This window comes from Periplaneta americana, chromosome 15 (genome assembly GCF_040183065.1).
Source record: "Periplaneta americana isolate PAMFEO1 chromosome 15, P.americana_PAMFEO1_priV1, whole genome shotgun sequence".
NCBI classification, from domain to species: Eukaryota; Metazoa; Arthropoda; class Insecta; order Blattodea; family Blattidae; genus Periplaneta; species Periplaneta americana.
The window spans coordinates 91,621,157-91,641,112 of record NC_091131.1 but is presented as its reverse complement, the minus strand read 5'-3'; the positions used below and the strand labels follow the sequence as shown (position 1 = coordinate 91,641,112).

Sequence of the window (19,956 nt, the reverse complement as noted above, 5' to 3'; positions counted from 1 at the left end):
AGTTTAAACATTAACTCTAACAATTTGAATCCCTCCCTCTGCTTTGATGTTTTATGACCAATTGTCACCTTTGTTGTAGCTGGAGAGGTTATTCAAAAGCCGATGACGAGAAAATAAATTTGCTATAATGGTTTAAAGTGGTATTAAAACAATGGAGCAAACAGAAATAACAACAGTAGGGCCTATAAGTCATATGATCGCAAAGTAAATATTTCAAGCACAAATTATTGCAGGATCTTATGAGAATCGAACTTCTGAATGTTAGTTGACTTAGCTACGATTATTAAATTTAGATAATTTACATCTAATATTTTCTTCTTTTTGAAAGAATTTTTAATTTAATACATATATTGCTTTTTACATTTTTACGGGGTGAATCGTACGTAATGTAATTAATTTCAGGGGACTATTCTTTGAGATATTTCAAAGAAATAAATTTAATACAATTCTGCTCGTTTTTTCTCCCATTCGAGATAAAAATTGTTTAAATGAAACGTTTCATAGCATGTTTTGAGAAAACCATTAATTTAATTCCCAATATGCTCAAGTCAATTTAAGAGAGCAGGATATTATGATAATAAATTATTCAAATAATTTTAGTTTTGTGCAGAATTTTGATCCGAATCATGGTAACATTTTTAAATTCCTTTTCAGAACGAAAAGTTACATTTGTTCAGGTCAAATTTCTGCACATTTAAAGGACAAAATTAAAATTCTTTCAATCATTTATTATCATAATACAATGCTGTCTTAAACTGACTGAGAAATTGGGAATTAAGTCAGTACAAGTAGCGTCCCCAAAATACGTTATGAAATGTTTCGTATAAATATTTTTTTCTCGAAAATGGAGCAAAAAGAGCAAAACTGTATTAAAATCATTTGTTTGAAATATCTCAAAGAATAGTCTAACACCTTAAAATTAATGGCATTACTTACGGTTCACCCTATATTATTATTACTGTTATTATTATTATTATTATTATTATTATTATTATTATTATTATATTATTATAACTGTCTTTTACTTTAATGTTTCTGAATATGATACTTAGATCTTTTCACCCCCTCTAGTTAATGGCCATGTACAGAATTGTATTGTTGATTTGACAACATACGTAAAGGAGGAATTCTTCACCTATTATGTCAGTAACAGAGATAGAATACTGCCAGAAGAAGAGGGGATTTCTTGAGAAAAATTTTGCTCAATACTAATTCTATTTGCAATGACCAGGATTTCAGTTTGTCTTTCCTGTATGAAAAATCGAAATTCTTGATATATAGTCCACCGTGATAAAGGTAACGGTGGTGTAGACGACGATGATGAAAATGGTTATGATATGATGATGATAATTCATTCATTCACAGTGTTCTGTCCAAGGGCAGGTCCTTTCTGCAAACCCAACATTCTCCAGTCTTTCCTATTTTCTGCCTTCCTCTTTGTCTCCGCGTATGATCCATATATTTTAATGTCGTCTATCATCTGATATCTTCTTCTTCCCCGAACTCTCCTCACGTTCACCATTCCTTCCAGTGCATCCTTCAGAAGGCAGTTTCTTCTCAGCGAGTGACCCAGCCAATTCCTTTTCCTCTTTATGATCAGTTTCAGCATCATTCTTTCTTCATCCACTCTTTCCAACACAGCTTCGTTTCTTACTCTGTCCATTTCACACGCTCCATCCTTCTCCATAGCCACATTTCAAATGCTTCTATTATATATTTCAAAATCACTGGCATATGTGTAGTGATAACATAAAGGTGATAGTGAAGTTTACGATGACAAGAAGTATGTACAAACTATAATGTAATCAAAGGCTTTTATTTTACTAAGGCGATTTTATATAATAAGTGGAGCAAACAACGGAGTTAGATATTACTCGACCAAGGCGAGTGGAGCCGCGGACGTAATGTGAACTATCGCGATGCGGTATTACGAACGCAGGAGCAGTAGCGCCACGGCTCCGGGCTGCAGGACTCCATTGGCCTCGGTTGAGCAATGAATGGTTAAGAGGACTTGAGCTCACATACTGTATATAATTCCTCACAGCTCTTTGCAAGCATGCTCGATCGCGTTTCTCCTCTCATTTCCCCTTATTGTGTTCCATTCTCTCGTATAGAATATGATGTAGTTTGACTATTACTTTTAAAAATTTGATATTTAAACATCATAAAACATACCTATTTGGGAATTTTATGACGTAAATACGTCTATATAAAAGGGTCGCTATTCTTAAAAAAAGTAACATTATTAGAAGACATATTTACGTCAAACTCTTCACAAGCAAGATTTCACTGTTAATTTTTTTTTCACCGGATAGTTCTCCCATATTCTGAAACTTCATTTTTAATTTTCAAAATCTTTTCCAAGTACAGTATATCTTGAAACAGTTTTGGTGAAAAACAACATCCCTGTCTTAGGTCTTCGATGTCATCAGATTCTAAGAGTTATTCTATCAATTTTCATCTTATCTCGCAGGTGAATTATTAGGGCTAGGATTTTAATGACCTATAAATCATGAAAAAAATGTGCTAAAAACATTGTATTTATGACCTAAAAATCTTTGAAAATGCCCTTAAAATGCCCTAAATATTGTTCTTACATAATTGGCTTAGTAGGAAAAGAGGTTTTATACTACTTAATATTTAGACTGGTAATTCAATTAAATTCTACGAGTAGTACCAACATTTAAGTTTATTTAATTTTACATAATTTTTTCTACCTGTGTAATTTCCATGTAGCTCACCACAAGGCCACTCTTATCCGGAATTAGAAGGTATAGAGGAGTCTATATTGAAGGGGTGGTTGGAGTGTACTACGTTAAAATGGCAATATTTGTATAGAAAAACGATTAAAATATTATTAGCCATCGGCGCAGCTTGGTCGGTTAAGTCACTTGCCTGCCGATCCGGAGTTGCACTCGGTCGCGGGTTCGACTCCCGCTTAGGCTGATTATCTAGTTGGTTTTTTTCCGAGATTTTTCCCAACTGCAAGACAAATGTCAGGTAATCTATGGCGAATCCCCGGCCTCATCTCGCCAAATATCATATCGCTATCACCAATTCCATCGACGCTAAATAACCTCGTAGTTGGTACAGCGTCGTTAAATAACCAAGTAAAAGAAAAGAGTATTAATGGACAAAATATGTAGACAAATATCAAAGGAAATAAATATTATTTTATATTAATAATGGGGATTTATGGCCAAAATTAAATGAAACCGCCTAAAAATGTCCGAATAAAACAAAAGGTGCTCTTATGAGTTGAAACAGGCAAAAAATGCAAAAAAAAAATGCCCTAACAAATAGGCCTATGTCTTAAAACACTCCGTTTATCACATAACATATAAATACTAAAGCAGCTATGTTTCTGGCTTACTAGAAAAAAGATGCAATTTCATCAAAATCCCAGCCCTATAAATTATAAATAAATTTTGAAATAATTTTATTATTACATTGATTGCAATGTTTGGTTTATTTCTTAAGCTGACCCATAGGCTATAATTTGAACAATAACTATTTACACTAAAATATGAAACTATAGTTTCAATTTAACAATATAATGGTGAAAGAGATGTTGCTGATGTTGATTGAGCGTGAGCGTACTTTTGGTGTAAATGAGCGTTTTGAGGGAGCGAACATATGACTGAAATATGTACGCTGCATCGAGATTCGGCGCAGCTTCGGGCCTCTTAAAACCGGCTTTAAGCGGGTTTACTGCAACCGAAATGAAGGCGGGTGCGGCCCACGTGGACTGAAAGCAGATGACGAGTCTCATCTCTTGCTTATCCAGATCACGGAGGTGGCTAAGAAGAGTCGAGGGAAAGAAGCCAATGTAGGATGAATGGATGGGCTTTGACTTTCAACTGCAACAACCATCAAAAGAGCTTTTGCAACCAAAACAAAAATAGGAGGGGAAGAAACGTAACACAGAAGTCAAAATAAAGAGAATGGAGCTAATAACCTTGTGTATTGTGTATACTCCGCGAATAACAAAGTAACAGACGGTTATACAAACACAGCTGCAGCCTTTAAAACAGACTCAGTTCCAGGTTAATATTATATATAGCCTAATATGTAATTTGTTGAAAAATAACTAATAAACCTCTAATGGAATTTAATGTCGGTGTAAGTGTTCATGGTGGCAATAATCTTTTCCGCAAACTGTTTGAATTTTGACGAGATGCATGTGACAGATTTTAACAGCGCTTATTTAAATTCAAAACTATATTTCTCTAACAGCTTATTTAACGATTCTTACATTCTGTAACATCTACATTGATATCGATTACATCATCAGGCAGTACCAAGCAATGAAGTTCAAGTATAAATTAAAATGCAATAATTACAATTAAATTGCTATGTAATATTAAGGAGATTCATTCATAATTTTCTACCCAAGGGCAGATCTTTCACTGCAAGCCAAAAATTAATCAAAATGTCCTACTTTCTGCATTCCTCTTTGTCTCGCCATATGATTCATACACCTGAATGTCGTCTATCATCTGATATCTTCTTCTGTCCCAAACTTTTCTCCCGCTCACCATTCCTTCTAGTGCATCCTTCAGTAGGCAGTTCTTCTCAGCCAGTGACCCAACTAATTCCTTTTTCTCTTCCTGATCAGCTTCAGCATTATTCTTTCTTTACCCACTCTTTCTAACATAGCTTCATTTCTTCTTCTGTCTCTCCATTTCACACGCTCCATTCTCCTCCATATCTACATTTCAAATGTTCCTAGTCGCTTCTCTTCATTTCGTCTTAATGTCCATGTTTTTGCCCCTACAAGAATATGGAGTTATGTAATCTAATCAAAATTTTGTATAAAATGAACATTAAATTTCACCACCACCATCACTACTGTCGCTTAAAAAAACTTAGAGTAATTGATCTGTACTAATTCAAATATTGTTGAAACTATCACTGAAGGGCGAAGAGAAGAAGTAGCGATAAAAATAGAAGAAAGTAAAAACAGTGTTAAGAAAAAGAAAAAACACAGAAGAAATATAGAGAAAGAAGGAATGAAATTGAAATCAAGAAGAGAGAAACAAGAAAAAGATATAAGAATAAAGAGGAACAGTAATAGAAAGAGGAATTTAGAAGCGAATTAAATAAAGAAGAGAGATATGAATGAGGAAAAGAGATCTGATAGAGTTAAGAATTAAATTGAAGAATAAAGAGAGAAATAAAGAATAGACATAGAATTATATAAGATAAATAGAGATAAATAAAAATAAAATAAGTTGAGGAGAGAGAATTAAAGAATAGAAACAGTATTGAACACGAGAAATAGAAATGAAGAATACGGATATGGAAATGAAGAAGAACTGAATAAGAAGGACGTATAAATGAAGAAGACAGACATACAAATGGAGAAGTGACAAATAAATGAACAAGAGAGATAGAAAAAGAGAGACACAAATGGAGAAAAAAGACATAAATAAAGACGATAACCATACAAATACAAGAGAGACATAAATGAAGAGAGACATAAAAATGAAGAAGAGAGACGTAGAAATGAAGAAGGGATACGTAGAAATGAAGAGAGACGTAGAAATGAAGAGAGAGATAGAAATGAAGACGACAGACTTTGAAATGAAGAAGGGAGACGTTGAAATGAAAAAGAGAAATTTTGAAATGAAAAAGAGAGACGTTGAAGTGAAGGAGAGACGTTGAAATGAAGAAGAGAGATATAAAATGAAAAGAGAAACAGAGACATAGAAAGGAAGAAGAGAGACATAGATTCGAAGAAGAGAGATATAGTAACGAAGAAGAGAAATATAGCAACAGAGAAGAGAGACATAGAAATGAAGAAGAGAGACACAGAAATTAAAAACATATATAGAAATAAGATAAAGACAAAGATAAGGAAAAGAGACGTAGAAGATAAGAAGAGAGACATATAAGGGAAGAAGAAGAAATAGCAGGGAAAAAGAGAGACATACAAATGAAAACGATTTATAGAAATGAAAAGTATCATAGAAATGAAGAAAAGAGTCATATAAATGAAGCGATTTACAGAGATGCAGAAGATATGCATGTAAATGAACAAAAGAGACATGCAAATGAAGAAGGAGACATACAATGAAGAAGAGAGACATACAAATAAAGAGAAAGTAATAAAGACAAGGACAAAGAAATGAAGAAGAGAAACATGCAAATGAAGAAGAGAGACATATAGATTGAGAAGAGAGATATAGAAACGAATTATAGAACCATACCGGGTAGGTATGAAGAAGCGAGACAAGTAATGAAGAAGAGAGATACAGAATTGACACATTATTAAAAAAGAGGGGTAAATATGTAGAAGAGGTATACTGTAGGAGTGAACTAGACAGATAGGAGTGAAGAAGAGAAATAGGAATGAGAACGAGAGATAGGAATGAAGAAGAGACGCAGGAATAAAAAAGAGATATAAAATTGAAAAAGAGAGGCAGAAATGAAGAGGAGAAAGGCAGAAATGATGAGAAAGACAGAAATGAACAAAGATAGAAATAAAGAGAAACAAAATAGAAAAGAAACAGAAACAAAGAAGAGAGAGTGAAATAAAGAGGAGAGAAACAAAGAGGAGAGAGAGAAATAAAGAGGACAGCGAGAAGTATGCAAGGAAGTAAATATAGAGAAGAATGCAAGGGAAAGAAATAAAAGAAAGAGAAAGAGAACAGAAGAAGAATAGAAATGAAGTAGAGAGAAGTGAAGAAGAAAGATTAAATGAAGGGACAGAAATGAATGACAGAGTTAGAAAGAAAGAGGGAGGAAAAGAACACAAGATAAATATAGGAATAAGGACTACAAAAGATAGTTAAAAGGAAGGGAGAAATTAAACTAAAATATGAATGAAAAAGAGAAGAAACAGAGGATGATAAATAATTGAGAAAAGAGAGAAATAAATGAAATATGAATAAATGTGAGAAATAAGAGAGTAAAATAAAAAAGAAATATGTAAGAAAGAAAAAGGATTATGAAAATAATAATTTAAGAGAAAGATAAGAAAAGAAAGGTAAGAGTAACGAAGGAGAGAAATTGGGTGCAAATGGGAGAAGAAACAACTTGCAGTTGAAGGACAAAAAAAGTGTAAATTACATATTTCAATTATTTAGTTTTCTCTCTTGTGCTGTGCAAACTGATACAGCTACACTGCTCTTCATTATAACTATTTAATAGTACTACATCATCTGACGATTGTAGGTTAGACGAAGTATGTGTATGAATGAGCATGATTTGAAACATACATTTTCACCATTTTCAGCATTTCCTTGTTAAATATTTATATCTGTGCTGTAAGAAACGCATATTACTGCAATAAAATTGTATGTAAGAACTGCCTATTTTGCGTGATAAGTGTACTGTATTTTGCTACAAAAATGTTCTAAGACCATATGCGTAAAGTGTTTCCCCCCCCCCCTCCATTCAGCCATAGTGTGAACGGTTATTACGAAAGATTGTACACTTCGATAGACAATCACTATATGTTATGCACTTTCGCAAGTGGCTGAGTATTGATTTTCTAGAAAATTATACGTTATTTCTCACGGCTGGCGAACGAATCCAGATGCCTGCGGAAGCTTACTATGATTTGTTCTTTTGTTTGTAGAATACTAAATGAATCAAGCCTGTTTCGATAATGTAAACACATAGGGATACCAATTTCTGACACAATACTGCACAAGGACTCAAAATTGCTGTAGTCTCAGTACTTAGGGAAACGTAAAAGATATTTAAAAGTCGGGTTAGCTTATGTTAGCTTATTTGTGAAACAACGCACTAAAGTTTGGAAGAACGGGGGTTCAAGTTCAGGGATAGGCAGGGTTTTTCAACAGTAATCTCACTAGAGGTTTTGATTTATCTAGAGAAAATCAAAACTCGAGTGGGATTTAATTGACTATTACACTATTAGAAGAAAGTATATAAAGATTAGAAATAATAAAGTACTCCAATACAATAAAATATTAATTGACTTACGAAAATACTGGCTGTTCAGTTCAAAATGTGTCTTGGCTCGCTGCATGCCGTCATGTGGCTAGCTGATGAGCCTAGAGAATTCAATCTTCCTACACTTCCGCAGCTCAGGTGTATAATCTAAGAGGCAGAGAAGTTGGCTGGCAAGTACGGCGTTCATTCTGAAGAGTACGTGCCGATACGTACGGTAACGCCGGTAGTGGCAGGAATGTGAACTGTTTGGAAATACGTACTGTCGAGATATGGGGAGAGGGTTAAGACGATTACTTACGTATTTGTTGACATTAACTTCGACGGTCAACATGGACACGGAGCATTTGATTTGTGTTGTGGAATGTTACCATACGCAACCGATGATAACAAATACCCTGCGTACGACTTGCCGGCGCAAAACACAGTTCGAAAGAGGTTATGGTAGCACACAGACCGTACAGACCGCCATCTGTTGCTACGACCGACGTTCAAGTTATACCGTACACATTCTCAAGTTCAGATTGAAGAACGCCTTAAATAATAGGCAACTTCTCTAACATATAAACTGAAACTCGCTTCAAATCGGTGACCCAACAACAGTGACGTCATGACACACTTTGAAATGAACACCCAGTACAACTGTCTACAAATGTATTATTGTACCATCTCAACATTACAAATATTACGCTAGATGCATGCTAGATGGCAGTAGTGTGTTATGATTAGCTGTTTTCTTGTTATCAGTTGTGCCGACTATGGAATCTTCATTGAACTCTGTGGACGGTTACTAGTCTAGAAGGTTTTGTTGATTCAATTTCATTTTTATTAAAACAGTTGTATTCCATTTCAATTATTCGGATCCCAGAAATCAACGTCACTGGACAGATGATTTTCAATAAATCTTAGTATTAAACAATCTCTGATACGTGACTATCCATAATATTATATAGCAGAAGCTATGACATAACCTAAATAATATAAAGGAGTGTTTAAAAAGTTTTAATTAGAGATGATGAAATAAACAAGAAAAGTTTTAATTAGCGATTATGACATAAAAAATAAACATGAATAATTTTAAAAGGAATGATTATTGAAAGTACAATTTTCAAATTTGAATGTTTTAGTGGTTGGTGGTTCATTTGATGTTATATTGGACGTGTGCGTAACAGAAGTGAACTCGTTGATGTACATGGTGTATTACTCAACTTATTCAGGATTTCCGAATGGTGCTCTTCATTTATTTGTAAATAGGTTTTCAGGGAAGATGCATAGCTATGACCAGTGATCTTTATTAATTCTTGTTCTTGAATGCCAATGCGAGTCATATTTGAAACTGCTGTGCATCGACTGGAGTGGTTTGTAATTTTCTGTTTTTTTTATGTCCAGACCAGTGCAGTTTGAAATGTTGGCAAACAAAGAAACAAATGCTAGGGTAGTGATAAAATTAAACAAATGCTAGGGACGCGATAAAATTGTGCGATAAGCAGCCATGATTGGTTGAAAGACGTCCTTTCGTACAGTTTTATTGGTCAGAAGTAGTGTGACGCAGTAAAAGTGTAATAGTCATCATAATTTGTAGAACGGTTTAGATCTTTAGTATTGGGCCTTCTCCTATGGTAAAAGATGGACATAACTTGATACTAACTACATAATCTATTTATAGTGCAACGTCAAGGAGGCATACGAAGGGGTGAAAAGTGTCACAAGCAGGTCGCTGCTCTCGGTATGATATGATCAATTTATGATTATGTTACAGATCTACCAACTCTCCTATGTAATGAGTGAGTCTATCGGATTTAAGAGGTTATCACACGATTTTCGCTTTTGATATGTTTTTTCTCATTTCTATTACTAGACCGTATTATTATTATTTACAAAGGAAATCCTCTGTCAAATTCCTATCTTCCAAATTTCATCTTTCGTAAGTTGGCATCTCTGATGTTACATGCGTTTTGTGATGTCAAGAATGACATAAGACGTTTAACCAACAAATAGTCCACATTCATGTATGATATGATAAATTTTAATAGGTTATTTAACAAGCTGTATCAACTACTGAGTTAATTTTTAGAGTGATGTATTTCATAATGGCAAGATGAAGTCATGAACTCGCCATGGAATTACGTGACATTCTCCTTACAGTTCGAGAGAACCTCAGAAGAAACCTAACTAGGTAATCCAGCCCAAGCGGAAATCGACCCCACAGCCGAATAAAGTCCCGAAACAATAGGCAAACGTGGTACTGCCTGAGCAACGCGAAAAGCTCTTACATTTTACATGTATTACCGGTATCTGAAAGATCTGACGTGTTTCTTGACAAAGTTAGCAGTAATTAGGCCTAATACTTGTAAACATACAATTTAAATTGAAAAATTTTCGAGACTATGAAAAGATGTAGGGCCTGCATGGATTATGTATTTTTCCTGGAAATATTAGGTATAATGTAAGTCAAAATGGACGTCTCAAAGATGGATCTTCGCACTTAGGACAGCTACTGTATTGAAATAATTCATAATAATCACGTGTTAAGTCCTGTGTCTAGGCCAGCCAGGTGTAGAGGAACATAAATTATATATTAACCTTTCACACAGAATTTTAGTCTAGTTGGATGTCTCCAGTGGTGACAGGCGGACAAGATGTGGGCGTTGCCCACAGTCTCCTAGCTGTCGATTGTAGCTAGTCTCCTCGCCAAAAAGTTTTCAGCAGACAGACACGTAGAATATGAATGCTGGGCAAAACAAAATAAAAACATCCTGGATAGAAGGGACAAACATTTTCAATTTGTCAACAGTGGCCCTCTTCTTCTTTCCTCTGACAGATAAGAAACTCGATTTGGTTTATTGGTTCAAGTCAAAAACGACGCATAAACCAGAGACAAAACTATTATGTGTGACGGGTGAAATTCTACCGAAAGTGGGCGTGTGCTGGGTGCCAACATACATATTGATTAATAATAATCATATACATTCAAGGACAGTATCCTTCAATCCGTTCCGTTCTCACACGTGCAACATTATAAGCCTACATTTGACATTCACAAGTAACTGCATTCACGGTCATGACCATCATGTGGCTCAAGGTTTAATACAATAAAGAACAAACACATTGCAAGGGAAATAATAATAATAATAATAATAATAATAATAATAATAATAATAATAATAATGATAATAATTCATTTATGATATTGATGTGCTAGACATCAGCCATTGGCCAATAATAGTCTAGCGCAATTATAATAATAATAATAATAATAATAATAATAATAATAATAATAATAATAATAATAACACCCAAAACAAAGAGAAAGGAAACTTGATATATAATCTAAACAATAATTAACGTAGGGGAGACTGTTGTACCCTTAGCATAGTGTACCTTTGAACATTTTTTGTTTTGTAAGTTTTGGTACTACCTAGAGGACTCAAAATGAAGTAGATAGTAGAGAAAGCCGCTCAGTAGCTCTGGTCGTAGTTTCAGTTTGATTTATTGCAAAGTGTGAGTTCCGTGGACAAAATAATTTTTTTTAGTACCAAAAGTAAACATTTCGTTCATTGACAACACAAAACCAGATTGCATTTGTTAATATCTTTCAAGTACGGTGTGCTCCCTATCATCTGGTGAGTAATAACATATTTTAATTTCCATGATTTATTTGACTCTCTAGTTTTCGGAGCCATATTTGTTTAAACGTGCACCCTCTTGTACCTTTGAACACAAAACATCTTGTTCCATGGAACATGTTACAAATTACGCGATACTATCGGTTTTTGTTTTTCTTTTATTTTAAGATCATGTCACGAAGTAAGTCTGGAGTTAAGAGGCATCCAATTGATCCGGATGCCTTGAAGAAAGCTGGTGAAGCAGTTATTGCTTCTCCAGGAAATAAAATCTAAATCAGAGAAGCCTGTTCTGGTTTATGATTGAAAATACATTTTAAATATGATTGTCAGTTTTTACAGCTATATTCCCTCCTATATTCCATGTGTTCCAACTTACAAGAGGGTATGTTCCAAGGTACATGATCCTGTTGTACCTTTGAACACATTACATATCCCTTCATTTTATTTTTTACATCCTTAATAGATCTGTAAAACAGGAAAATACATACAGGAAGTTGTAAAGGAATCTTCAATAATTAATTCAAGCATTTTTTCATTTAAAAAATTTCATTTCCCAAAATTTAAAAAAATAAAATGTGAAAAGTGTTTAAAGGTACAACAGTCTCCCCTACTGTATAAGAACTCAGTAGACTTTCACATTTGATAACACACTTAGCTCAACCATGTATGTACGTCTAATCAGCAGTCCGAAGGCTGGTTGGAACCTCATAAGTGACAAGAATGAGGTATAATTCATGAGGCAACTAAGCCAGAAGATAATAATGTACCGTGACCAGTTACTTCCCGTCTTCATTGCATACATCGCTGACTAGTAACATAGTTCATTAATCAGAATTAAGATGTATGTAATAACTGTCCTTCCTCCTACACATTCTGTGAAGTGATTCTGTCTTGTAATACGGTGTATCAGCCAGAATCTGAATCAGAGGTAAAGTAATACAAATTTCTTTTAATTACTGTTACTATAGCGTATAAGTATTATCCGCCATATTGTTTCGGAAAAATAGTTTCCTCCAGCAGTAGTATCAGGATAGAAATTCTCCAGGAAATATCAGAAGCACTGGGCTAAACTCTACAGCCTTCAATTCATTTTTATGGATAAAGTATATAACATAAAAATAAGAAAATAATGAACCCAAATATTTTCCCAGTTCTTCTGTATGTAGCTCAAACTATATCAATAACTGAGAAAAAAGAATAAATGCTGAGAATATGTCAAACGAAGATGGAAAAAAAATACTAGGCATCAGACTACAAAACACTGGTTCTCAACCTGTGGTCCGCGGAACCCAGGGGTCCGCAAGTAATTCGAATGGGTTCCGCAGGAACAAGATATATTTTTCAAATGGCATTTCAATTAAATTTAACTTCATTACGTTCTCCGATCTTTCTCAGCTTGAAGGAATATTTATTTGTTTGCGTTAGACTTGTAAGATACAGAGTTTACCAGGAATGAGATCACCTGAGGGACTTTTCTTAGCTTGCAAGTCTAGGCTACCAATCTGTTACTTTAGATTTTTAAATTCTTTGAATTCAATTTTCAGGGTCTAGCTTTAGGTATTCACCGTTCAGGATGAGACTGAAGCAATGATAAAGAAATTCCACTTGCGGTTTATCTATGTTGTCAATCGAGAATTCGATTAATTTTCCGCTTTAAGTAACTTTCTAGCAACAAATGGTGATGAACTCTTGCCCGATATCGTTGGGAGTATGAAGAACAACTTGATTTATTAACATTAACATTAAGCGAATATTTTTGTCCCTGCAATTGAAAAACAATAGGGTGAAAACCCTTTTGTGTGACAAAAAATAGTTCGTCAGCCAAAGAAGAAGAGAAGCTGTTAGTTATTATCTTCTGACTCGAGCATAAAAATCGTATTAGCCGTAGTTAAGAATAGAGGCGTTGTAACCCATATTTAAAATACAAAATTATGCTACATTACTAATGTCGCTGTACCCTGCATCGGAATTTTGTACCTAAGAAAAATGAAGAAACGACTCAAACTGTAAGATCTCTGCATTCGAAATCAGTCGAACATAATTATAACGAAAAAGATTGTGTCTGTTATAACTGGTTCTTTTACTATGTCAAAGACTAAACCAATACTTAAAGAAAAAATGGTAATTGTACTTATACTTCGGAAAGTGTTGTGGACGAAAACTGAATTCTTGGGATCTGCTTGTGGCGGACCTCTATATAATTGGGAAGTGTTTGTAGCGGACTTCTATGTAATTTGGATCTGCTTGTGGCGGACATCTATGTAATTGGGATCTGCTTGTGGCGGAGCTCTATGTAATTGGGATCTGCTTGTGGTGGAACTCTATGTATTGGGTTCTGCTTGTGGCGGAGCTCTATGTAATTGGGATCTGCTTGTGGTGGAACTCTATGTATTGGGTTCTGCTTGTGGCGAACCTCTATGTAATTGAAATCTGTCTGTAGTGGACTTTTATGTAATTTGGATCTGCTTGTGGCGGACGTCTATGTAATTGGGATCTGCTTGTGGCGGACCTCTATGTGATTGGGATCTGCTTGTGGCGGACCTCTATGTAATTGGGATCTATTTGTGACCTAGCTCTAGGTTATTTGCGAAGAAGCTTCTATAAACAACCGACAAATTATACCAGAATAATGACAAAATATTACAATTATAATCATCATCAAGGAATTTCATACTATTAGTACTGTTAGTTCTTGTCCAAACCAATATTAGATCCTTTGTCGATCTAAAGCTGGAGAACATCCCTTAATAAATCCTATGAAATGGGGCCAGCACGACTCTACGTCCCCATTTAAAATAATACTGGACATCATTTTAATAGCAGGAAAAACATATGTCATTGATGGAATTCGAATTCAAGAATATTTCTGCCATGCAGAGTCTAAGACCTATTTCACAATAATTCTACATTCCGTCATGTTAGGTCAAGAAACGAAGTTACATATTAACTTACTCCAATGCTTTATTAGTTCTAAGTATCGTGGACGAATAGTAGATAATATACCTACAGGATAGGGAAACTTAAAACTGTATATTACAAGCCTACTTGAATTGATGTATAACGCTCAAGTTCCCTTACCGCTCAGTTTTTATGTCCAATAAAGTTCAATAAAGTCATCTATAATTCAGCGTTTCAATCCATCATTTGACTAGTATCGACAAGGCTGCTAAATTCTTACGTTTTATCGGATATTCGAACAAAATTACTGAAAGTTGTCTGTTTTTTTATCTTCATTGAACCATTGATCTACTAATAGAATTTTTACAAAAAATATTATACATAAAATAAAAGGAATAAATGTTAGTAGAATAATATATAAGCTAAGTATTATGTTCAGTAAAATGAGTATGAAACCATCCATAAGGTGTGGATCTTTACGAGGACGAAAGAAATATATAACATTTCGAATGAATCTAATGGAAAAGAGGGGAAGCTTAATGAAGGTTCTCGAATTAGGAGGCTTGATGGAATATATATGTAAGCCCGAGACTCACATGTCTCCCGTTTCCATCCAGAAATGAGCACCTACTGAAGGGACAAGAAATTCAGAATGGAAACTGATTTGTAACGCACTGGAACACATAACAGCAAAGTCTAGTGTAACCGACTAAGAAATATAAGTGCTAGATAAATTTTAACCTACTATAACACATAAGGATATGATAATGTGTAAATCTCTATTATACGTATGAGAAAGGCAAAGTTCAATCCCACTAGAACACATAAGGGTTAGATAAAGTGCATATAACCCACTAATAGCCAGTCTCTGCAAACTCATAAAACACCTACAAATATATTATAAAATTGATATTATAAAATTGTTCAAATTTATCTCATACACTTCTTGGGTTTCTACAATCCAAGAAACTAAATTTATCTTTGTGTAAGATATCCATAGATAACTCAGTTCCAAGATTTTCCGCTGCACCAATCTCAACATAATCATGAACGCTGATTCAAGAATGCTATAGTTGTTTTAATTCGTACCACTTACATAATTACATATGTAAATTAGGTTAATAATACATATTTCATGCTTTACTTAGCTTAACAACATATGACAGAATAAACATATTTTCAGTCGATAAAACAAAGTGAAATATTCATAATATATAAACAATTAGGTTACTGGTGTATTAAATGTAATAAAATTTACATTTTTCAAAATACTTTAAGTCTCGCAATTCTTTGGAGTAATTGTGTAGTTTATTAATCTGAGAAAGACGAACTGCTTCGACTATATCATCCAATTCCATTTTGTTTACTTTGTACTGGAATATAAATTATCACAACAAACTAACAAGCTATTAGCTGTTTTATGTTGCCATGCTGGTCGGTTATCTACAGACAAATAGTTATCCAAACATTTGTGAATGGATAAATAATCTATTAGTCTGTCATTGGATAAAGTTACACAAACACTTCTGAGACATTTTGAGTACTCACTGAGATGATAAATATTAATCCAGCATTGTAAAGACTGATCATAAAGCACATAAGAGGAAGGTAAAGTTTAACCCACTAGAACGTATATAAGATATCCAAGAATAAGATGGTTAAAATAAAACCTGAATAAGCCAAGCACAAAATAATTGAGTATTATGAAATAGTTTACGTTTTTTTATCTTATTTTGCTTATTTGTAACATTTGCGTTTTCGATTAAAGTTGCCAAAAGCAGACTTAATCTCACTCATTAAAATAAATAAAAGACATTGATAACAAATTATAGTCAGTAAGGAACAAGAAATTCACGTTTGATAACAAACAAAGAATGCTTAACTAACCAATGCATGCGCTAATCTGCAGACAGACAGTTGAATGTCCTCTACTCGAGAACTTGTTCTTTAGTTTTCCCTACCAACTTAGTTTTATTTGCTCTCTTTTTTTGTATGTGTCTCTATTCCTCTCTGACAACTTGTCTCTTGTCCTATACGTTTAGCTCTTTTGTATTCCTAGTTTGTAACGCTGATCTGTCATATCTGAAATCCCAATAGGGAACACAAACCTAGTACGGCACGGCTCCAACACAACAAGTTCTTTCCTTCATAATATTGTTGATGTTTCCAGTTTTCCTCCTTTCCTTTGTTTTTCTATATGTACGTCATGTAACTGATATAAAGTGACAGATTTGTGATACGTAAAATAGGGTCATGAGAGAGAAACACTAAATTTATCACAGTCTACATGGCTGAATTTGATATTTCCAGCAACTTTTACAAGTTGCGTATATCAGTTCATATACTCTTTCGCGTCTCCTGCGCAGCTTAAAATACCGCTACTGCAATACAAGATAGTTCAATATTCACTGCCATATTTCAGGGTGGATTATGTATAAACATAAAATATATGAGAACGCAATATCTATTGGTAAGGAAAGATCTTGCTTAAAGTTTTATAGTTGATCAAAATACGAGTTTTGGAAAGTACGATGTTTTGAAGGTTGTACTATATATTTTAACCTAAAGTGAAAATATATTAGAAAAGCACGACGTATCAGACGCTGGCTCTGTCTTAGTTATCTTTTAAGTATGAGAAAGATAAGAGGAAAGCGAAATTAGAACAACGACTTTCATGCCAAGCTTCAGCCCGTCAATTCTTCAAATAACATTCTTTTTTGATGGTGGTGGTGATGATGGTGGTGGTGGTTGTGGACGGGGAGGAGAAAAAATATTTTAACTGTACACTAATGCGAAGTTAGAAATTGAAAGATTCCATTTATCACATCAGAAACATCATGGAGAATAAGAGAAGAAAATTGTTCGCCCTTGAGAGACGGGAATGAAGAAAGGGAAGAAGAGGCAGAAAAGAGAAGCGTGAGAAGAGGCTATGGAAGAGAGAAAACTCCAATGAAGAGAGAAAATGCGAACGAAGAGAAGAGAAGCAAGAGAGGAGAAGCGAAGACAGAATTGAAAGAAGGGAAAGAGAAGGAAAAAGAGAAGGAATAGAGCAGTGGAGGAAGAGGAGAGAAGCAAATGAAGAGGAGTGGAGATGGAAGGGATATAAAAGCGGAGAAAGAGAAGAGAAGAGAAGAGAAGAGAAGAGAAGAGAAGAGAAGAGAAGAGAAGAGAAGAGAAGAGAAGAGAAGAGAAGAGAAGAGAAGAGAAGAGAAGAGAAGAGAAGACGGAGGGAGAGAGAAGCAGAAGAAGAGAGGGAGAAGAGAAAGAAAGGGAGAGAAATTAAAGAAAAGAGAAAAAGCAAAGTAAAAGAGGAAGTGGAGGAAGAGAGAAGAAGCGGAAGAGAGGAGAAGCGAAGCAAGAGAGATGTGAAGAAATGGAGGAAACTCGAAGGACAAGAAATGAATAAAGGGAAGAAATTAAGGAAGAAAGGAAGCGAATATTATGAACAGAAGGAATAGGAAAAAAAAGGGGAAATGTAGAAAAAACTGTAAATGTGGGATGTGTGACTGAAAGAAGAGAAGGAGTAGAAGAATTGAGAGAAGAAAAGGTAGGGAAAATTAAAAATATGCAAGTGTTATAACTTATTAGAATTAAAAAGAAATGGAAATGAAAGAGAACCGAAGTACCTCATACTTAAATTGTATAATATATTGTATGTAGTACTCTTCAGCTTGAAAAAGGAAATAAAACTAATTTTATACCGAAACTATATAAGGCCCTGTGCTGTGGAAGAGATTCAGCCACATATTTTTAGTGGGTTATTTTACGACGCTTTATCAACATCTTAGGTTATTTAGCGTCTGAATGAAATGAAGGTGATAATGCCGGTGAAATGAGTCCGGGGACCAGCACCGAATGTTACCCAGCATTTGCTCGTAACCACGTATTTAAATGAGTCAAATTTTATTCCTGGCAGAGAAAGGGAGATTTATCGTCCTCTTATACGAAATGTGTTACGATATAAATGGCCTTACGCTATGATGGCCACATGATCAGGAATTGTATTATGGATGGCCTTACAGTAAGATGATCAGGGCCCAAGGATCCTATTTCTGAGTGGTTTCTCTTGTTTCAAAGTTCTAAGACGAGAGAAAAGGGGAAAAGTTACAATCCACGATCATGATGATGATGATAGTGGGAAGTAACGTTGAAAGTAGCATTATATCTTCAATACTGTTCTTAATAACTTCAGCCTTACAGAGATAACAGGATCACGATTTATTTCAATTTAACAACAAATAAAAAATTAAATTAAATTAAACTTAGTTGAAGAATAGCTACAACTTAATTTTGCGCTCCATTTATAACAGAATTTTTTCTTTTCATTAGTGTATGAACATGTAAATATTCATAGAATCAATTTAAAATTTAGCTTCCGAATAATATTAGAAATTTGTACAATATTCCTATTATACATTAATATTATTGTTTTATTTGTACTTGATTTTGTTAGTACTACTACAACATGAAGCCTTTGCCAATATTTACATTATGTAATGTTTATTTCCAACAAATTTTAGACGCACATAATTGGTATTAATTTGTTCTTACATCAAACGTTTTACTCTGCCTTTGACTACTTGCCTTCTCTTTAATTGGACATGTAGAGATGATATATAATTTAATATACTGATAAAATGAGATTTCGTTTCACGATAGCCTATATAAACATTAAAATTCTGTTATGCATGATATAAAACAAGACTAAAATAAACTAACTTTAACGTTCATTTTAAATTTCTACGCGGCATAATTATATTAACGGGGTTGGCGGACTCATTTTTAGAAAATGGAGAATTTCTCCGACTCCATTAGATTATTATACAATGTTTTATTGCGCATGCGTGAAGAGTTAAATGATATGTATATTCTAAGTTAGAAGCACAGCTTTACATATTAAAATAACAATTACGTTCATTAAAGGTAAGTTTCTTATTGTGCAAGGAAAGATAGAGTATGCAGTAAATAATAATTTCTAATTACTGCTTATTTTACAATACATTCATATTCCTTCAAAATTTGTCTCTTAATATCAATTTAACTTATCAGACATGCAATCCAAAATATTTTTCTATTTAGCTAATCAGATTGTTATGTCATACATCATATCACCACCACACTAACTTCCAGAGATTAGAACCTTCCGCAAGTTCCGTCCTCCTTTCAGTGGGAATCCTAAATCTTCATTAACTGGACTTTTTATTCATGCAGTCAGCACGAATCAAAAACAGCAGACAATACGACAGCGGAAAAATCCAACACAAGAAATGCATCCAGTTCCTGTAAAAATGCTCTTTAAGGTATACGTGCTAAAAATCAAACTCTGGTCTCTTGCCTTCGCAACTACATGTTAGACTACAGCAGAGCATTAAAACACAAAATTTTAATTGAAATGTATTAAATTGAGTAATATAAACAATGTTCAATTTGTTAATCATATGACTCATCACTATTTTGTGGTTTATTAACACGTCTTCATACATATTAATTACTGAATAATATATAGGAACTA

The 19,956-nt window shown here is 34.1% G+C and overlaps 1 protein-coding gene across 3 annotated transcripts in view; it reads right to left on the bottom strand.

Moving 5' to 3' along the window:
* Window positions 1–19,956, bottom strand: part of LOC138715199 (platelet binding protein GspB) — a 1,124,434-nt gene that overhangs the window by 751,836 nt on the left and 352,642 nt on the right. The window lies entirely within an intron of this gene.